The 20,298-nt window shown below is 37.7% G+C and overlaps 1 long non-coding RNA gene and 2 pseudogenes across 1 annotated transcript; 1 reads left to right on the forward strand and 2 right to left on the reverse strand.

Annotated features, from left to right (window-relative positions):
- Window positions 1-704: 704 nt before the first annotated feature.
- LOC138330893 (uncharacterized) lies at window positions 705-1,681 on the forward strand. Its single transcript, XR_011209617.1, has 3 exons — window positions 705-798; window positions 1,052-1,271; window positions 1,494-1,681. It is a non-coding gene; the product is annotated as an uncharacterized lncRNA (long non-coding RNA).
- A 2,053-nt stretch (window positions 1,682-3,734) lies between these two features.
- On the reverse strand, window positions 3,735-7,608 carry LOC138330639 (uncharacterized; annotated as a pseudogene).
- Window positions 7,609-17,493: 9,885 nt separating this feature from the next.
- LOC138330640 (uncharacterized) lies at window positions 17,494-18,154 on the reverse strand (annotated as a pseudogene).
- Window positions 18,155-20,298: the final 2,144 nt, after the last annotated feature.

Here is a 20,298-nt window from a genome sequence, read left to right on the forward strand (position 1 = left end):
GTGCATTGTACTGTACTGTACAGTTGACGTCTACATACATGTAATACACATGTAATATCCGGGGAGTTCTGATGTTATTACTGATATGTTTGTTAGATAATTGGATCGTCAAATGATTCAGACTAGACTACATGGATATCAAAATGGTACGATTTATATATTTCATCATTGTTTTTAATTTTGCCTTAATTACAGATTAAAAGCATATGACAGAAATAGAAATTTTAAGCCTTCTACAATAGATTTGCCAGATGTCTTTGATGTGTTTTGGCCTGTAGTTGGCTTCCAGCAACTAATTCCACAACACAAGATAATACTACCAAAACTAACAAGGCTGCAGATCGAGGAATATTTTATATACAGATTGGCAGGTACTTCATCCATATTGAAAAAGATCATTTCTTTTTTATAACAAGTGCCGGTTGCTCCCTTCACCCCACCGCACTTATCCCATTACTAGTACTCAATAACAACACCTTATTAAATATAATCATGAATACAGAGCAAATAGTGAAAATATGAGATTCATGAAAACAACAGGAGAGTCTGACCTTTGCAAGGAATATATCCATTTTTTTCAATTGTAATATGTAGATGTTGAATTTTTCTTCTTTCAAATTGATGCTGCCACTTGTGATGTTTTTGCCTTTAGGTGACAGACAGGCAGCATCTGATGTAAAAGCAATCCAGAAAGGGAAATATATGTTGGAGGGGGGAAGGATCCTTGCATGCTCTCTATTGAAATATGATGGACATATTTTCCTTACTGGCATTGTTGGAGCTGCTATGAAAAATAAGGTAATACACATATATGAATCATTTGTTTTTAATAATTTTCATATTGTAATTATGAATGTTTTAAGTGACCAAATAATTCGAAAATAAATGGAATTCATACACTGGTTTGATAAAGTGGTCTTAGACACACCTTATAAATTCCATTGAACTGATTTTCCTCTCAAATCATTATATTAGTGTAAAACAAACCATACACATACATGTATAATTGTATATTCATGTACCTAATTAGTTTCAATTTACATTTTAAAAGGTATCCTATAATTACAAAATTAGTCTGAATGAGACAACTGGCGACCCTATCAACTCGGCTTGTGAATGTCCAGCTGGCAAGGGGCCACATGGAACCTGCAAGCACATTGCATCGGTGCTGCTTATGCTTGAAGAGTTCATTGAAAAAGGTTCTTTAAGAGTGCAAAAGTCTTGTACAGAAAATCTTCAAAGCTTTCACAAGCCTAAGTCAACATATGATGGCAAGTATATTTGCAAAAATAATTATACAGTGCACATGTATATGCAATTGCATCTGAATAATTAATAATGAATATAAAATCTGGACACACCTACTATCCATGTAGGATGCAGTAGGTTGTAGCAAATATGGTGTAATTTCTGTTCGTAAATTTACAAATGTTTATTTTGTTTTTATCATTGATATGGAATTTATAATGATACATATAAAATGTTTTATTTAGGCAAGCCAGTGCCTGTGGAAGAAATACCAACAAAACGGAAGTTTTGTGATGATGTATTGGAAGATCCTCGTCCTCATAAGTACCGTAATAACCCTGGCTACCCTGACTTTGTCAGAAATATGATGGTGAACCATTGTAACCAGTATTCTCAGGATATGGCGATGAGATTTCTTCATCCATCTGTGGATATACAGGTATTTAATTGGTAGCATTGTAAGTTACTTGTGATTTTCATGAAAAGGAAGATAAACAGAGATGTATTGCATCATTTAACAATCATAAATTGTTATGAAATCACAATTCACATGAAGATTATTAAATTCAGAGATGTATTGCATCATTTAACAATCATAAATTGTTATGTGTCATACAACAAAAAATCATTGGTTATTTTTTTTTATTGTTTTACAGACAGCGGCTCTGGGTCATGATTATCTGGAACTCCTATTCACCGAATATTTAGTTGACAAAGCAACAAAGGTATTACAATACATGTATATATTGATAGTACATGTATTTTTATTCATTTATACTTATAACTAAAGAATGAATGGTGCCTGTCTTTCATTTAAGATGGGAAACCATTTTGGCATCTAAAAGGTAGACATAGATAATGTATACTGGTGTAGGGATTTGACCCCATTCACTTTAAATGAAATTCAAGGTCATTCATTTGCTTTAACTCGAAGCCCAGTATCCCAGGTTAAAGCGATATGATGGGACGGACAATATAACAATAAAAATAAACTGTATTAACTTTACATTGATTGCGAAACAAGTTAAGTAACTTATAAATACAAATCACTTTTCAAGGCAAATATGTAAGCAAGAGAGTGGGAGAAAACTGTTGTATGGAGAAAACTCATGTGATTGGGCAGGTGACCCTTGATCTTTTCACGTTCATGTCGGGGATCAAACCCTGGACGACTAGGTGAAAGACGTGTGGAATAACCACTACACCAAAACATTTTTTTTATTAAAACAACAGATTAAATTTTTATACCAATACCTAATTCTACTGCAGATTTCAGAAGAAGATGCAAAGAGTTTAGAGAGCCACACAAAATCCCAGGCAAAATGTAAGAAATGGCTGGAGGAGAGAGAGTGGAGGTTGACTGCATCAAGATTTGGGGATATTACACATGCCACATGTAGGAGAAATATGGATAAACTCTGTAAGAGTCTTGTTTCGACTAAGTGTTTCCACAAAAATTCAACAGAACATGGAAAAAATTATGAAGGAAAGGCAGTTGCAATGTTTGAAAAAACTATGAAGTTGTCAGTTAAAAAGGCAGGCCTTTTTGTAAACTCTAGTTTCCCATACCTTGGAGCTTCACCTGATGGAATTATAGATGATAACACCATTTTAGAAGTAAAGTGTCCTTATACAGGACGCTCATCATCTATTGTGCCAGGGAAAATGTTTCCATTTTTAATGTATGATGACAAAAACCAAACGTGTCTAAACATGAAATCAAAATATTATGATCAGATTCAAGGACAGATGCTACTCTCAAAAACAAAGTACTGTTATTTTGTAGTTTACACATTTGTAGATTTGTTTGTTCAGAAGATTGTATTTGATGCTGAGTACAGCGAGTTTAGTCTTTTGCCAAAGTTGGAACTATTTTATAGAAAACATTTCAGACCTTACATTGCTTCCCATATTTGAAAACCAAAGACTTTCAGATAGTTATTAGTGTCTTTTACATTCAAAACATGCTTTGTATGTAAACTACTATAAAATCTAATTTAAAAGTCATTTATACTGTATCATTTATATTAAATTAAAGATGGCTTTATACAGTGGTACAATTAGCTAATTACAGCTAGTATGATTATACTTGCAACCATCAACCAATAGTGTTTTATAATTACTAACAAGTTAATTCCTTAGCATAGTCTCATTGAACTTACATTAAGCATATAGTTTAATAAGATCTGTGAATATTTAGTCAAGTTATTGTGTCCACATGGTGCAATAATTTTATTACTATAAAGGGCAATAACTTTCTGAGTTCAAATGATAATTTCAATTATCAATCTATTGTGAGATTTTACTGATGTTCGGCTGCTTTCATTAAGCTCACCATTTTGATCCAAAAATGATAATTATTGCAAAGGGCAATAACTCCATTAGTTATAGTCTAACAATAACATGTTCAATTTTCAAACACATTGCTAATGTTAGTCTGCATACATTTAGTTTCAGTAAACTTGATAAATATTTTTGATATGAAGTATAAGTGATTTAGTAATTGCATTCATTGCAATACAGTATTGTAAAAAAAGTGCTATGCATTTTTGTTAACCAAAGGGGCTATGAAATTAAGCAGTGAAAAACATTTATAAATAATGCGTAATGCCAGTTTTAGTTTGCTGGCAGAAAGTGGTAAACCAATAATTTTATATCTTTTGGCAAGACCAATCACCCTTTCTACATGAATTCTTTTAGAAGCAATTCTCCTATCCATCACTACTTCTTCTGGCTCAAGCTGTGACTTTCCTTTCAGCATGGAGGGGGTATTTACGTGCACATCCTGTGCAGCAAACAGGTCCTGGGGACCATAATACCCCTATCCGTCATTATGCTGTCTCCTGATTCAAACATTTTATTGTTCGGATCGAGCAATATAGAGCTCTCAATGATCTGTCGATCACTTGCAGATCCTCCAAATGACTGACTTACATATGATACTGCACCACGAGGTGTACACCCTATCATAGTTTTGACAGTATCTTTGTGTTTGTAACTGGACCAAGATAAACTTTGAGCCTGTACATTCGAAGGCTTTTGAATAGGAACCTCTGTAGCATCCAGTATCACTCTAGTACTTTGAAATTTTTTTTTTGAAATCAACTGGCATATGCTCAGTAACAGTGTCTCGTGCTGGCCATATAGGTAATTCTTTCAACTGGAAATACATAAAATTAATCCATGTGATAATAACTTTAGAAACAGTTGTTTCACTTATGTTGAATTTTTCAGAAAGCTCAAAATCCTCCGATCCTTGGCGCAGTTTAATCATAGTCAAAAAGAACTGATTTTCTGCTGACAGAGATGTACATTTATACGAAAGATCGTTAGCAGCAGGACCCAGACAACGAAAAACAAACATGAAATGATTGAAATCTGAAAACCCAGTCCAATACTGAACTCCTTTTGGATTGTTCATATATATAGTTTTGTATACTGCAGTCTCCTAAAAAGTTACACTGAGTTCCAGTCGTACTGACACTGGTACCTGTTGCCAAGTCATCACATGGTACTGCTGTAGTTGCCAAGACTTCATCAATGTTCCCTGATGCCACCTCTACCTCCTCTTGTATATCAGTGAAGATAACTCTGTCCAAAATAGTACTGTGCTCTGGGGGGTTGTCTCCCTTGTTTCTCCTTAGTTGACGTTTATCTCTTGGAGAATCAGCTACAGGCCTAGGGGTTGCCCTGAAAGGGAAAACTGAGGGCACTACTCCGTCCTTAAGGCGCCCACGTTCCCCTGAAATATCATGAAACAATTAAACAAAATGCAAACAACAATACCGTCTATTTAAGGAATACTTTTTTATGTTATGAAGATATGACACAAAGATCTGAGTGTGCTCCTAATAAATCGTGAAGCGGTTTATAATGAGAGTACACTCAGATTTTTGTGTTATATTTCCATAACAAATAAAAAATATACTTAAATTTACCCTTATAATTCAATTTATGAAAGATAATCTATTCAAAATTCTGAATCCATTTCGAGACTTTTTTCTATGAAATCATTATGCTGTTTTATCAGCAAATCAGAAGCTATGTTACAAACGGTGATGCCACTTTTTTCCTTTATGGGCAGATAAAGTAATTTTTAATCAAATGAAATTGCTTGTTACAAGCAAATTTGAATTATCATAAGATGCTATAACAAATATGTAAACAATACTAAAATGAAATTCAATAAAAAATCAGAAATTATATAATTTTCCTTCTTATGACTTTGAGGAAACCATATATTGATAATGATGTCACACAGGTACATACACTTAAAACATTATTGAGGTTTTTGTACATGATGATGTGATATAAAATGTTAATGCCACGTCTATTCTCTATATGGCAAATGTAAGGTTTTAAAATTTGAAACAATTAAATATTGCTGGTTTCATTAAGCAATAAAAAGGTTTGTTAAGTGACATATTTTCTATGTCCGATGAAAATGTTGACCATAATTTTCCGTGCTTCCCATAAACTATGAATAATATTTCATTCCATAACTTCCGCTTGATGTTGAAATTCAGCTCTTGATTGAATTTTTGTGAGATAGAATCTAGTTCTCTTTTGTCATGTACCTGTAATACCTGTTTTGCATGTATGTACAGATTAATTATATCTTATTTTGACTACCCTGGTATAATAACAGTCAATACATCCATCTCTCTAAACTGACATTTTTATACTTATTCAAATTTTGGTCAACCAGTCTCCTTTTCTTATTTGTTGATGTCTCTGAAAAGAAAGAAAGAAAAACACACAAAGCAACGAGAACAAAAATAACAACATACCATATAACAAAACTTGTTAGTAAGTAAAATTTGAAGAGTGATTTATTCTTTATATTTAACAGATCCATACCATATCTTGCAGTAGATGTGTGTATTATGAAATATGTCATTTCATTACAGTTATCTACATGTACAGTAAGATCCGAGATGTGTGAGACTCAGTGACAATACATTCTTATACATCAATTGATATATATAAAATACACTGCAATTGCATTTCAGATATTGGCAATAAGCCTTGTTTCAAACATTAACTTTGATATATACATATATGTACATTATTGTACATCTTGGACAATATACCTAGTAATGCTAGTATTGTACAGTCATTTCTTACAGTATATATTTTGTGCATTTACAAAATTTGTGTGTATGTATCTGAAACCTCATTTTAATTGAATTGTGTGCCCCGTGGTATAAATAAATTATTCACTTGTCTCAAATCTTGTTGTATTTTTTTCTTTTCTGTAGTGTATTATAATGTACGGTATATCAGTAGATCCACCTGTATTTTAATTTGCACTAGTTGTTCTACACACAGACAGGTGTACATATATTCAGCTGATATTGTACTTTTTGTATAGTGTGAGTATTGAATTTTTTGTAATGCCAAATGTAACTTTTCAAAAAGAATAGAAAGGTAAAAATATTCTGTGCGTCGTACCTAATAGTGTTTCCTTATAATCGCAAGGAAGAAAATGTGCCCTGCATACGACGTCATCCGGTGAAGGGGACCACAGCCCTTTGGTATCCCGGTCTGCTCTCTTAATAGCGACTCTCCATTTTAGCTGCAAACTTGGATCTCGAGGGAACTTATGTCCTCCGCTTGCTGTACAACTAGGTACACAACAGTATTTAACCATTATAACAATGAGGAAAGTGGATAGAAACAATGACATTGAAATACCTATACCGGAAACGTCCGTGGATGCAAGTCCGGAGACCTTTTCTCGCCTCCGTTTAGAAGAGTTCTACCCCCTAATACAACAGCGCCGCCTGTGGGTCAAAATTTGCGCGGTGGAAACCATTCTAACGCCCTACCTGCAGGGCCAAACGTGTTTTGTCCGCGTGGTATTGTTTGTAAACAAAAAGTACGGGAAACATGATGTCTCGCCATTGACAACGAGCCATCTAAGATTTTTGCAATATGCTTAGCAAAAAACAGCTAAGCATAATGCTTAGAATATTTATGCAACAGATATTAAGCATCTTGCTTAACTAAGTGTATTGAAAATCTCCTTTAGTACAAACCTAAGAAAATTCTTAGATTTTTTATGCATACGAGTCCAGGGCTCAAAATCCTATAACAATTAACTCCAAGTCTGATGAATGCCCTATTGCAAAGTGCAGGGTAATCACCCAAGGACTGCATTCAAAGCGTTGTGCGAGCTTTTCTGCAGGAGGTCTCCTGGATACAGTGTACATCAGTCGAGATGCCAAAGCAATGCTCTCAGTAAATCTGTGTCTCCTTTGGCTTGTTCAATGGTGCAATGGGCAAGGTACTTGACATATATTACCTTTATGGACGACGTTGTTATGGTAGAATTTCCAACATACACTGGTCCTCCATTCTTAAAGATGCTCCACCGCCGACAGAGCATAAAATATATTCATCGTTTGAAGAATAATTGGTGTTTAATCGTGTAAATATATGTCTTATTAACACAAAAAATAAAATAATTTATTTTGCCTTTGGTGCATGCGTCAGTACTTCATTCCATATAGGATATAGTGACACGGAATTTTTTCGGGATGCAATTAATTATATTTCCTATTTTTAACTTGAATTAAATTTGAAGCTCAAACTTTTGAATGGTGGTAATGGTGTAAAGTAAGCAATTTTTGTAATTAAAAACAAATACTAAATCGTCTGCTTCTGTTTTTGATAGTGAAAAATACCATTTCTCAGCGGTGGAGCATCTTTAAACCAGAATACAAAAGTTATTCCCATAGTAACTGTCACTCGCCAGCTGGACTGTGGATGTTTCTCCTGTAGAAGACGAATATACCGCAGTCTCCCGAAATAAGCACCTCGCACAACATACATTCAATACATCTCATACATGGGAGGCCGTCCTTATTTGACCATAGCTGTTAATATGACGTTAATTGATAAAACAAACATTGACGCTTTACAAGATTTAGAAATGAGACTTTTAGAGAACTTCGGCTTAAGGCTATTAGTGAGGTGGAGACACATGCTATAAGACTTGAGGCTCACAGATTAGCAGACAGACAAAGAGGTAAAACCATACATCAGGTCTGTCAGGAGGAACTACTGAATGTACCTGTAAATTATGTTCAGTTCAGGGATGCAGATCATACTGAAGGAGAACAAGTTGATATTGGTACATTGACCAGGAGTTTGGAGAGAGCCACCAAACAATTAAGTCAGACCATCTAAAGTCCCTGTTAAGCTAGGTAACAAGACGCAGAGTAGGAATAGACAACCAAGCGTCTGGAATAAAAATAAAACAAATTTAAATTCACACAGAAAGAGGTCTCATAACCACTGTTAGACTAAACAATCTCATAATGATAGTTCCTCAAAGAAATTCCAGTCTAGGGGAGATAATCACACAAATTATCATAATAGGCCTAGTCGGAACCATCCAAACAGCAATTATGCTACACAAGATAACTGAAGTGGTGGAGGTTATAGCTCTCCGACAGGGAACCAAACTACACAAAAAACCCAGGGAAACTTTTAGAGGCCGATTTCCAGAGTCAGAAATCGGCGGAGAATGGGAACAGACCCATGGATATTTTGTGAACAGTATGAACAATGATAAGATAGGAATTTTACACGTGGATTCAAGATAAATATGTTACTCTTCTCGTAGATACTAGAGCAAATGTATCTATTTTAAGTCAATCTTTCATCGAAAGCTTTATGTCAAAAGGAAAAAAATGAAAGAAGCCTTATTAAATTAAACTTAGTCACTGCCACCGGAGAAAGAAAGCCATTTTCGGTTTAATGCAAGCTTAACTTAGAACTTGGTGACATCGAATTAAAGCAGAAATTCCTGATGGCAGATATTAAGCAAAATGGTATTTAAGGCTTAGATTGTATTGCAGCTCATTCCGTTAATATCTTACTAAATAATTTCGTCTAACAATCAAAGGGAAACATGTTCAGTGATTCAGATTCCAAGATGGAACTGAGTTTATTTGTAGCAGAGTGTGTATTTCTGAGGTTGTAAATATTCCTTCAAATAGTGAAATAATTGTATCAGGGAGGTTTGTGGATCTGTTGAGATAAAACAGTCATATTAGTTTGTTTTGTCTTGTTTGATTATTTTAACGTCCTATTTACAGCCAGGGTCATATAAGGACGGCCTCCCATGTATGCAGTATTTAGCAGGTGTGAAGTGCGAGGTGCGTCTTTGGGAGACTGCGGTATGTTCGTGTTGTCTTCTTTTATAGTGGAATCCTTGCCCTTTTTGTAGTGCAATATCACTTATGCATGTTGCCGAAGACACCAAGCAACACACCCAACTCGATCACATTAAACTGACGAGTGAACCAGCCGTCCCACTCCCAGTATGGTCGCATTTTTTTTTGTCTCGAACCATAAAAATTACGTGCACTGCTCCCGACGAACTATAAATTAATTTGGAGTGGCCTAAAAATAAATTTTGTACCTTTTACAAAAATTACAAGGTTCAAGTGCCTAATGTGCAAAACCCACTACGCAAAACTATATTTTGCGGAGCCCCATTTAACCTATTCATGTTTTGTTTTTCGCTGTTCGATGTGAAGAGTTGGCAAACCGAGTGGATGCGCGGCAGGTGGCACAATGGAAACGGTGAAGAGAAACACTGTGACCTTCAACCCTGCTGAGCTGGAATAATTCACAAATTTCCAGAGAGGGAGAAGGGAGAAGGGAGTTCGTGGTAAAAAATATCCCGGGAGCTAAAATCAACACAGGAACGGAAAGATCTGCGAGCAAGACCAGCACTTGTACAGCCACCTCCGAAAATCCCCAGTTAAGGCGCGCCCACGGAAAATGGTATCAGTGGTGGTCCCTAGTTTGAGTTCTGCTAGCAGAACCCAGGATTGAGTTCTGAGTTCTGCTAGCAGAACCCAGGATTGTTTGTTTGATTAATTAACGTCCTATTAACAGCCATGGTCATGTAAGGACGGCCTCCCATGTCTGCGGTGTGTTGCGTGTATGTTGTGCAAGGTGCGTGTTGTGAGAGACTGCGATATATACATGTTGTGTCTTCTTGTATAGTGGAACTGTTGCCCTTTTTATAGTGATATATCACTGAAGCATGCCGCCGAAGACACCAAGCAACACATGCCACCCGGTTACATTATACTGACAACGGGCGAACCAGTCGTCCCACTCCCAGTTTGCTGAGCGCTAAGCAGGAGCAGAAACTACCACTTTTAATAGACTTTGGTGTGTCTCGGCCAAGGGACATAGCCCAGAGCCTTCCTCGCAGGGGCGAACACCCAACTGAAGGCGAAAAGTGAGGCGGTGCCAAGGGGGGCATTAGGAAAGATAAAGTCAGTTAGGAAAAAGAGAAAAGATAAGATTACAAATTTAGTCGCCTTTTACGATCATTTAATAGGGGCAGCAAGTATAATTCTAACGCCCTACCTGCAGGGCTAGAGCAGGCTCCTACCAGGAAGAGGACGAAACCATCCAAGCCAAACCAAACAAAGAGTAGCTAGGCTCCCAACCTGCTTTGTATATTCACTTCCTTCTCGAAAGACAGCTCTGAGGAGTCCGAGCAGGAATACTCAGAAAACGTAGCGGAAGACCTCATCCTCTCGGATGACTCTGTTCATTTGACAGATAAGGAGGACGAGCAGGGGGAGATTGAATGTCCGAAGCCGCAGGAACCAGAGAGCCAATCAACAGTGAATAATGCCCATGGTGAGATTGGTGATCTGTCACTGCTTGAGCAAAAGACGGAAGATACAAAGCCGGAGGAGCCAGAGGGCCAAACAGCTGTGGTTTCCTAATTTATTGAGCCAATCCATCCGGACAAAGACGATGGCTATAGTGTCAATTTTATCCCAGTTGCTTATAAACCATCGGATAATTATTTCTTTGATTAATTAACGTCCTCCCATGTATGCGATGTGTTGCATGTATGTTGTGCGAGGTGCGTGTTTTAGGAGACTGCGGTATATTCATGTTGTGTCTTATTGTATAGTGGGTTGTTGCCATTTTTATAGTGCTATATCACTGAAGCATGCCGTCGAAGACACCAAGCAACACACCCCACCCGGTCACATAATACTGACAATGGGCGAACCAGTCGTCCCACTACCTGTATGCTGAGCGCTAAGCAGGAAGCAGAAACTACCACTTTTATAGACTTTGGTGTGTCTCGGTCACGGGACAGAACCCAGAGCCTTCCTCACAGGGGCGAACGCTCAACTCAAGGCGAAAAGTGAGGCGGTGCCAAGGGAGGCAATAGGAAAGATAAAATCCGTTAGGAAGAAGATAAAAGATAAGATCCCAAATTTAGTCGCCTTTTACGATCATGCAATAGAGGTCAACAGGTACAATTCTAACGCCCTACCTGCAGGGCATAGACACTTTTGCAGAATGCAATAAATCCATCACAAAGGCTTATCCTTAATCTTGGTGGAGAGGGATATGCAACTTGTGCGGGCAACCTTATGGCCGAGGAGGGACTTCCCCATCAGATGGTGCAGAATAATTTTACCTTCTTCCTGGATTGAGATGGGAAACATTTTCCGGACGATTCTTAACTATCTGCGGAATAAGAACATTGCACCTTCGCATAGAACCCTGCCGAATTGATTCCGGGAACTAGAGGAACATTTAATAGAGGCAAAAAATTAGAAGGGCTAGTAAAGAATGTAGAGGAAAACTGGGAAATTATTAGGTATAAGAATAAATGGGATGGGGTGGGGGGAGGGGGGACATAATACATGTAGTTAGTGTTTTACCCTATGGATACACATAACCCAGAAATACAAATTAATGCATATTGTAATACGTGAAGAGGGTAATCCTATGTAGTTGTTTATTAATGTTACATATTTTTTTTTTGATAAGATAACTTTGCATATTGTATATGCTAAAAGTAATATTACCAGAATGATCTTCTTCACAGATCTAGTATAGTTTAAATAATAATAATAGTTTGGACACGGATATTTTTCATTGTCAGATTACATACCTTAAGAAGGCTGGACACTGTTCAGACCCATACTGCCTTCGTGGACCCCACCTAAAATTCAATCTGATTAAAATACAGATCCTTATTATCACTACGTTTGATATGAGGATCTGACAATATCCCATTAGGGGTCACGTCAGGATGACCTTTGGAAATGGCCAATCAAATTGACACTGCCAGAATCTTGACTGGGGACGTAATAGTTTGAAAAGGCTGTGCGAATTATTTTCGTGTACGTAGTCATCTCGCCATAAGTGCACAACAATGCTCAATGTGTATGCTTACTTGGACGAAATGGCGTTAACAATTGACGTAGAAATGTGTAGAACATGTATTTGATCTGGGGTACACGTGATAAAAGGTCATCCGAACGTGACCCCATATGGGATATTGTCAGATCCTATATATAACGGAGTGGTTATGAGGATCTGTATTTCAATCAGATTGCCTGAAATTTAAATGATATACATTCGGGACGAATTCTTACGTGGAAGGGGGTTAAGTACATGGTATAAAGAATCATAAACAAGATCATTCATTTTTTTTTACAAGTGTGTTCCTCACCAATATTATCAGAGGAGACCTGTAGTTTAAGGGAGATAACTCCATTTTTATAGTCAGGTCTTGAGGAATTTCAAATGTTACAAAATCTAACGGCATTGGAGCTCAATAATATAGAATAAAATATATATATATTGCCTACCTACAATAAATTTATCAATAAGATCCTAGTATTCTTATTCAAGAAGTATAGAATTTAACATGGTCCTACAAGTAAGAGTTTGTGTATGTACATAAGTAATATAAGTAATATTATATATACATAATTTTTTTTTTTACAAATTTCAAAATTCACAAGTTTTCCTATAGTAGGCCTATCTTCATTACATATTCTGTATCTTCACTGTATAAAAAAAAAAAAAAAACTTTTAGCAGGAGTCGCATACTGAAATGAATATAGAAATTAATAAAGATTACACTGGTATAGATATTGATAAGGATTACACTAGTATTTATATCAGATCCGATTGTAAATATATGTAACGCGCTTGTGTATGGCTTACCCATTTTGTACCAGTGTACATAGGAAAGGATTTATTGTCCTAATTATTCAAATATTATAAATATGGAAACACACTTGAGTAGGGATTACCCTTCTTGTATCGCTGTACTTTGGAAAGGATTAATTGTCGTAATTATTGAAATATTGTAAATATTAAGCACATTTGAGTATTGATTTTTCCATTAGATACTGCTAGTTTATACTGTATATAGAAGCGGTGTTTAATGAATTACTTCTTTTTATTATTATTGTACCTGTCTTTATATTGAAGGTCAGCACTTTTGTGTTCAAACAGCAGTTGTATAGCTGTACACGTTGTGTATATGTTTCTTTTTTTCTCAGTCTTCAATTAAGAAGGTCAAAATTAATTTTATCAAGAATCGAATTAATTCGGTTTTATCACAAGGTCTAAAATTAGTCAATATATTGTTAATATTCAAAAGAATTATGTGAAGACTTTTGCTTTGTATATCAAGTCGAACACTACGCTGTGAAAATTATTAACTACATTCAATCATATTGTTTGACAAATTGTAGAATTTCTAAAAAATATTCATTTTTTAATATTACACCAGGCTCCATTATAGAAACTGTCGTTATACGTTGATTTCGGGGGTGAAATAATTTTGACTAATAATTTGTTTTAAATTTTTATAAATAGTTACAGTTGCTTTCTCACTTGATTAATTAACGTCCCATCCACAGAAACGGTCATGTAAGGACGGCCTCCCATGTATGCGGGGTGTTGCGTGTACGTATTGCGAGTTCCGTGTTTTGGGAGACTGCGGTATATTCATGTTGTGTCTTCTTGTAAAGTGGAACTGTTGCCCATTTAACAGTGCTATATCACTGAAGCATGCCGCTGAGGACACCAAGCAACACGTCCCACCCGGTCACATTATACCGACAACGGGCGAACCAGTTGTCCCACTCCCTCTATGCTGAGCGCCAAGCAGGAGCGGAAACTACACTTTGGTTTGTCTCGGCTAGGGACAAAACGCACAGCCTACAGACCACAGGGACTTGTAACGTAGGTTGTGAGAAAGTCTGTTGTGTATACATGTGTACTAGGCCTATATACTATATAAAAGGACAAGGGAACCAACGGCTCGCTTGGAAGAGGTACTCCTGCCTCTACAAAAGTCGCCAGTATTCCGTCAAACATGGATGGATATGTATATAAATTTTCGATACGGAAAACACAACTTCAGACACGAAATAATATATTAACATACCTTTATTTCATTATGAACGTGGAAAATGCAGTCGGATATCCTTACTGTCGTTATGCCTGTCCAGTGAAATCTAGGTCAAAGGCACTCCTATTCCCTTGTAACAAATTTCGTATGCATTCATTTCACTTTCTGGTGATATTTTCCCATTGCAAATACAAATAGGCTATCTCCTATAACGCTTTCATTGATCGAATCCAACAACTAAGCGAGGAATCACACTTTTTTTTTATCCAGCACTCGACTCTTGTTCGTATGATCCGCCATATTGTAATTGATGATGGGTACCTTTTTAGTGTACTGTTTAGGGGTACAGTTCCACTATACAAGAAGACACAACACAAATATACCGCAGTCTCCCAAAACACGCACCTCGCACAACATACACGCAACAGACCGCATACATTGGAGGCCGTACTTACATGACCATAGCTGTTAATACGACGTTAATCTTTTTTGTTTGTTTGTTTGTTTGTTTGATTAATTTACGTCCTTTTAACAGCTATGGTCATGTAAGGACGGCCTCCCATGTATGCGGTGTGTTGCATGTATGTTGTGCGAGGTGTGTGTTTTGGGAGACTGCAGTATATTCATGTTGTGTCTTCTTGTATAGTGGAACTGTTGCCCTTTTTATAGTGCTATATCACTGAAGCATGCCGCCGAAGACACCAAGCAACACACCCCACCCGTCGTCACATTATACTGACAACGGGCGAACCAGTCGTCCCACTCCCTGTATGCTAAGCGCCAAGCATGCAAACAAACTAACTATAGTGACCGACCGAAGGGGTCATACGTCCGTGACCGTCCTGAACATGTAATTTTATTTGTTCTTCTTGTGTCTTGACAAAGGGACATATAGCTTCGAAAATTCGACAATGTTTTTGTCCACACTGTTAGAATTACCTCTTTGTCTATTTACTACTTTAAGTAATTCGTATCAAGCAGACATATGTCTAAGGACCTAGTGTTATATGGAAAATAACTATTGATATTACTTCCTTGACCAACATTAGTATATATATACACACTTATATTCAGGATTGGCCCTGCATGTAGGGCGTTAGAATTGTACCTGCTGCCCCTATTGCATGATCGTAAAAGGCGACTAAATTTAGGATCTTATCTTTTCTCTTCTTCATAACTGACTTTATCTTTCCTAATGCCTCCCTTGGCACCGCCTCACTTTTGGCCTTTAGTTGAGCGTTCGCCCCTGTAAAGAAGGCTCTGGCTTCTGTCCCCTGGCCGAGACACACCAAAGTCTATAAAAGTGGTAGTGTCTGCTCCTGCTTAGCGCTCAGCATACAGGGAGTGGGACGACTGGTTCGCCCGTTGTCAGTATAATGTGACCGGGTGGAGTGTGTTGCTTGGTGTTTTCGGCAGCATGCATCAGTGATATAGCACTATAAAAAGGGCAACAGTTCCACTATACAAGAAGACACAACACAAATATACCGCAGTCTCCCAAAACACGCACCTCGCACAACATACACGCAACAGACCGCATACATGGGAGGCCGTACTTACATGACCATAGCTGTTAATAGGACGTTAATTAATCAAACAAACAAAACGAAAAAAATCCCTAAGCTGTCCAGACTTGGTAGTGTCTCCACAAGGATCCTTGTAAATCCTTATACGATTCCTGTAGTAATTCAATATAGTCCTAAAATGTGTGCTGTCTCTGTCAATGAAATAGGTATACCCTCTTTCGACGCAGTAAGGATTAATTCCAATGTTCTTTTGTACCATCCGGTGTAGCAAACTATTCGGCACCTCAGCAAGGGTTGAAGCTGACGTCTCGTATTCCCCAACATTGATAATAATTCTCTTACTTTGCCCCTTCTCGACCTATCCATCTTGCGGTCTTTATTTTCGTTTCTTATCTGTCCTTCTGCTCCTCCTGGTGCCATCACTTCCATTACTACTGCCACTACTACTTCTACTCCTACTACTACTCCTGGTTCGCCCGTTGTCAGTATAATGTGACCGGGTGGGGTGTGTTGCTTGGTGTCTTCGGCGGCATGCTTCAGTGATATAGCACTATAAAAAGGGCAACAGTTCCACTATACAAGAAGACACAACACGAACATACCGCAGTCTCCCAGTCCACTCACTTCGCACAACATACACGCAACACACCGCATACATGGGAGGCCGTCCTTACATGACCATAGCTGTTAATAGGACGTTAATAAATCAAACAAACAAACAAACCCAGTCCACTCACCTCGCACAACATACACGCAACACCGGCCCTGCAGGTAGGGCGTTAGAATTGTACCTGCTGCCCCTTTTGCATGATCGTAAAAGGCGACTAAATTTAGGATCTTATCTTTTCTCTTCTTCCTAACTGACTTTATCTTTCCTAATGCCTCCCTTGGCACCGCCTCACTTTTGGCCTTGAGTTGAGCGTTCGCCCCTGTGAGGAAGGCTCTGGGTTCTGTCCCATGGCCGGGACACACCAAAGTCTATAAAAGTGGTAGTTTCTGCTCCTGCTTAGCGTTCAGCATACAGGTAGTGGGACGACTGGTTCGCCCGTTGTCAGTATAATGTGACCGGGTGGAGTGTGTTGCTTGGTGTCTTTGGCGGCATGCTTCAGTGATATAGCACTATAAAAAGGGCAACAGTTCCACTATACAAGAAGACACAACACGAACATACCGCAGTCTCCCAGTACACTCACCTCGCACAACATACACGCAGCACACCGCATACATGGGAGGCCGTCCTTACATGACCATAGCTGTTAATAGGACGTTAATAAATCAAACAAACAAACAAACTACTACTACTAATGCTACTTAGGCTTCTGTCTCTTCTGGTCTCCTCTGTAACAAACTGTAATTTCCACAATTTCCTCTTATTCCCTATAAAAAGGGCAACAGTTCGACTATACAAGAAGACACAACACGAACATACCGCAGTTTCCCAAAACACGCTCCTTGCACTTAACACACGATGCACACCGAATACATGGGAGGCCGTCCTTACATGATCCTGGCTGTTATTAGGACGTTACAATAGTCAAACAAACAAATCTTATTCCCATGGTTTCTCCACTTTCTCAATCTCCTTCTCTTCCGTTTCTTTTCCTTCCCCTGTCTCTTCTTCATTCTCTTCTTCATTCTCTCGCTTTTCCTTTTCTTATCAGCTTTCTCCTGTTCCTCACTTTCAAATATCTCTACTTCCTGTCTCTCTTTCTCTTGTCTTTTCTTCTCCAGCTTCTCTTTCCCTTGCATCCCCTAGGTAATCTTTTGGATCTTGAAACCTTTTAGTGTTGAATCGATCTCTGCCTTCCGGCTATCTTCCATCCTTCTTTCCATTGATTTCTGATGAGAAATATTTCGGGTTTCCTTGCTTTTATCTTTTTGCCCGGAGACTGTTGTTATGAGAGTTGATGTTGACCTTAAAAATGGAGAAAAAAAATCTTTTTTCCACTTTCTGGCCACTCTCCATATAACTTCTTCGTACCAGAACCATTGGAGGGAGCCTCCAATCCTTTGAACAGGTATGCTTACATTTTGAACGGTTAAACAACCCCTTGCATTCTTGACACTGCCAAACAGAGTTCTACTCCAGCATGTACCTCTTGGCCAAATGTCTCGCCCTAAAGCGGTAAGTGTTGCCGCATAGGCCACAGAAAAGCATGCACTCCTGCAAATAGGGCGTTAGAATTGTACCTGCTGCCCCTATTGCATGATCGTAAGAGGCGACTAAATTTAGGATCTTATCTTTTCTTTCTTCCTAAATTACTTTATTATCCTAACGTCTTCCTTGACACCACTTCACTTTAGGCCTTTAGTTGAGCGCTCGCCCCTGTGAGGAAGATTATGGGTTCTGTCCCCTGGCCGAGACACACCAAAGTCTATAAAACTGAAAGTTTCTGCTCCTGCTTAGCGCTCAGTATAACGGGAGTAGGACGACTGGTTCGCCTGTTGTCAGTATAATGTTACTGGGTGGGGTGTGTTGCTTGGTGTCTTCGGCGGCATGCTTCAGTGATATAGCACTATAAAAAGGGCAACAGTTCCACTATACAAGAAGACACAAAATTAATATACCGCAGTCTCCCAAAACACGCACCTCGCACAACATAACACAAAACACTGCATACATGGGAGGCAGTCCTTCCATGACCATAGCTGTTAATAGGACGTTAATTAATCAAACAAACTAACTAACCTACTCTGCTGACGTTGTCGCAAATGTGATCGGCTTCTTTGTACTCTTTGTACAGAGCTTCTATCTGCAGAGGATCAGGAAAATCCAGCGATGGTCCATCACCACCTACAAAATGCTATAATAAAAAAGACAGATTAATATTAGAGTGAAAATGGAAAATAGGTTTACATTACAGAACTATATCTACTGGGAAGTAGTTATTTGAGTATTAAAATGGAAGCAAAATCTAGATATACTTTCTATAATGTACCCGTATCACTGTGATTCATGCAATTAACAAATTACTGTTGATGTAATTATGATATGGATAAGAATTGTTTTTGTTTACTTATAATTGAAATTACTCAATTAATTTTGATTACTTTAGTAATGTCATGCTTGATCAATATCTAAGTGTCTTGAATTGACAGTGACTCAACTGTTATTTTGCTGAACCTAAGAGAATAAAACTGTTGCTCAAAAGCATGATTCTGTTTTGGTAGTCATGTAAATCATTTAAATCTGAGTGAGTGCATATTGTCATATTTTTTTTTCTTGCATATGGGTTTTTTTTTGTGTTTTTTTTTTTTTTTTTTTTTTTTTGCTTATCTTACAAAGCAATAATGTTCGGTACAAAAAACATTCTTAAAATCAAATGTCAATAATGTGTTTCTTATTTAGATATGTACATCCATACTACCACTGTCTTAATACCCTGAGTTCAGTTGGCACTCTTTGAAACACTTAAAACACTTTAATGATACATATCAGTATGTACCTGACTGAAGGAAAGATTTCATCAAACACACAAACAACTTAGTAAAAAGTTCATTTCCACGATGAATGGGAGAGAAGAACATGCACATTAATAATGATTAACAGTAAATGCATGAAATATACACGTTTTATGATATATTCCGATTGAACAGAGAGGGACTCGATTAGCTAATGAATAAATTTGAAAATTACACATTGGAGGTTAAAATTACACATTTCAACCGTGACTATTACACATGGTCAATTTTTGGGGTAAACAGGTCTGCGTATGAGCATGTATATATATGTGTATGATGTTCTCACATACATGACTTACACAGTCAGACTTCCTACACAGCTTATAGTTACATATAAGAGTAAAGCAATGTAAATCTTGTAAATTTCTTGAGGGTGTGTGTGCACGTATGTGTGCGGGGGGGGGAGGGCATATGCAGTAAACGTGTTAAAGATATTTCGTGATTGTTTACGTTATGCAGCAGGAAGTACAGTGTACGACAAATTGTCGGAGGTAATGGTGGACAATCGAACACGCGCTCTGATTGGCTAGATTTTCAAAACAACCGCGTTGCTAGTAACGATCTAGAAGGGTGAATAATCTAAGCTCAAACGATATCGAAATTTTAATCTTGATGACAGATTTGGGCAACAGCAAGTATATCCGATACTATACAATGTAACATTAGCCTACGTGTGACGAGACGGCTGTGGTATTCAATCATATCAAAAGCCAACACCAAGAATAATGTATAAAACAATAATGCTTTTAACGGCCGCACAAGTGTAAATTGTAATTGTAGCCAAAACAGATGTATGTGTCGTGGAATTACCACTTGGAATCAAACGGTTCATGTGCTGCC

This window comes from Argopecten irradians, chromosome 9, assembly GCF_041381155.1.
Source record: "Argopecten irradians isolate NY chromosome 9, Ai_NY, whole genome shotgun sequence".
NCBI lineage: Eukaryota > Metazoa > Mollusca > Bivalvia > Pectinida > Pectinidae > Argopecten > Argopecten irradians.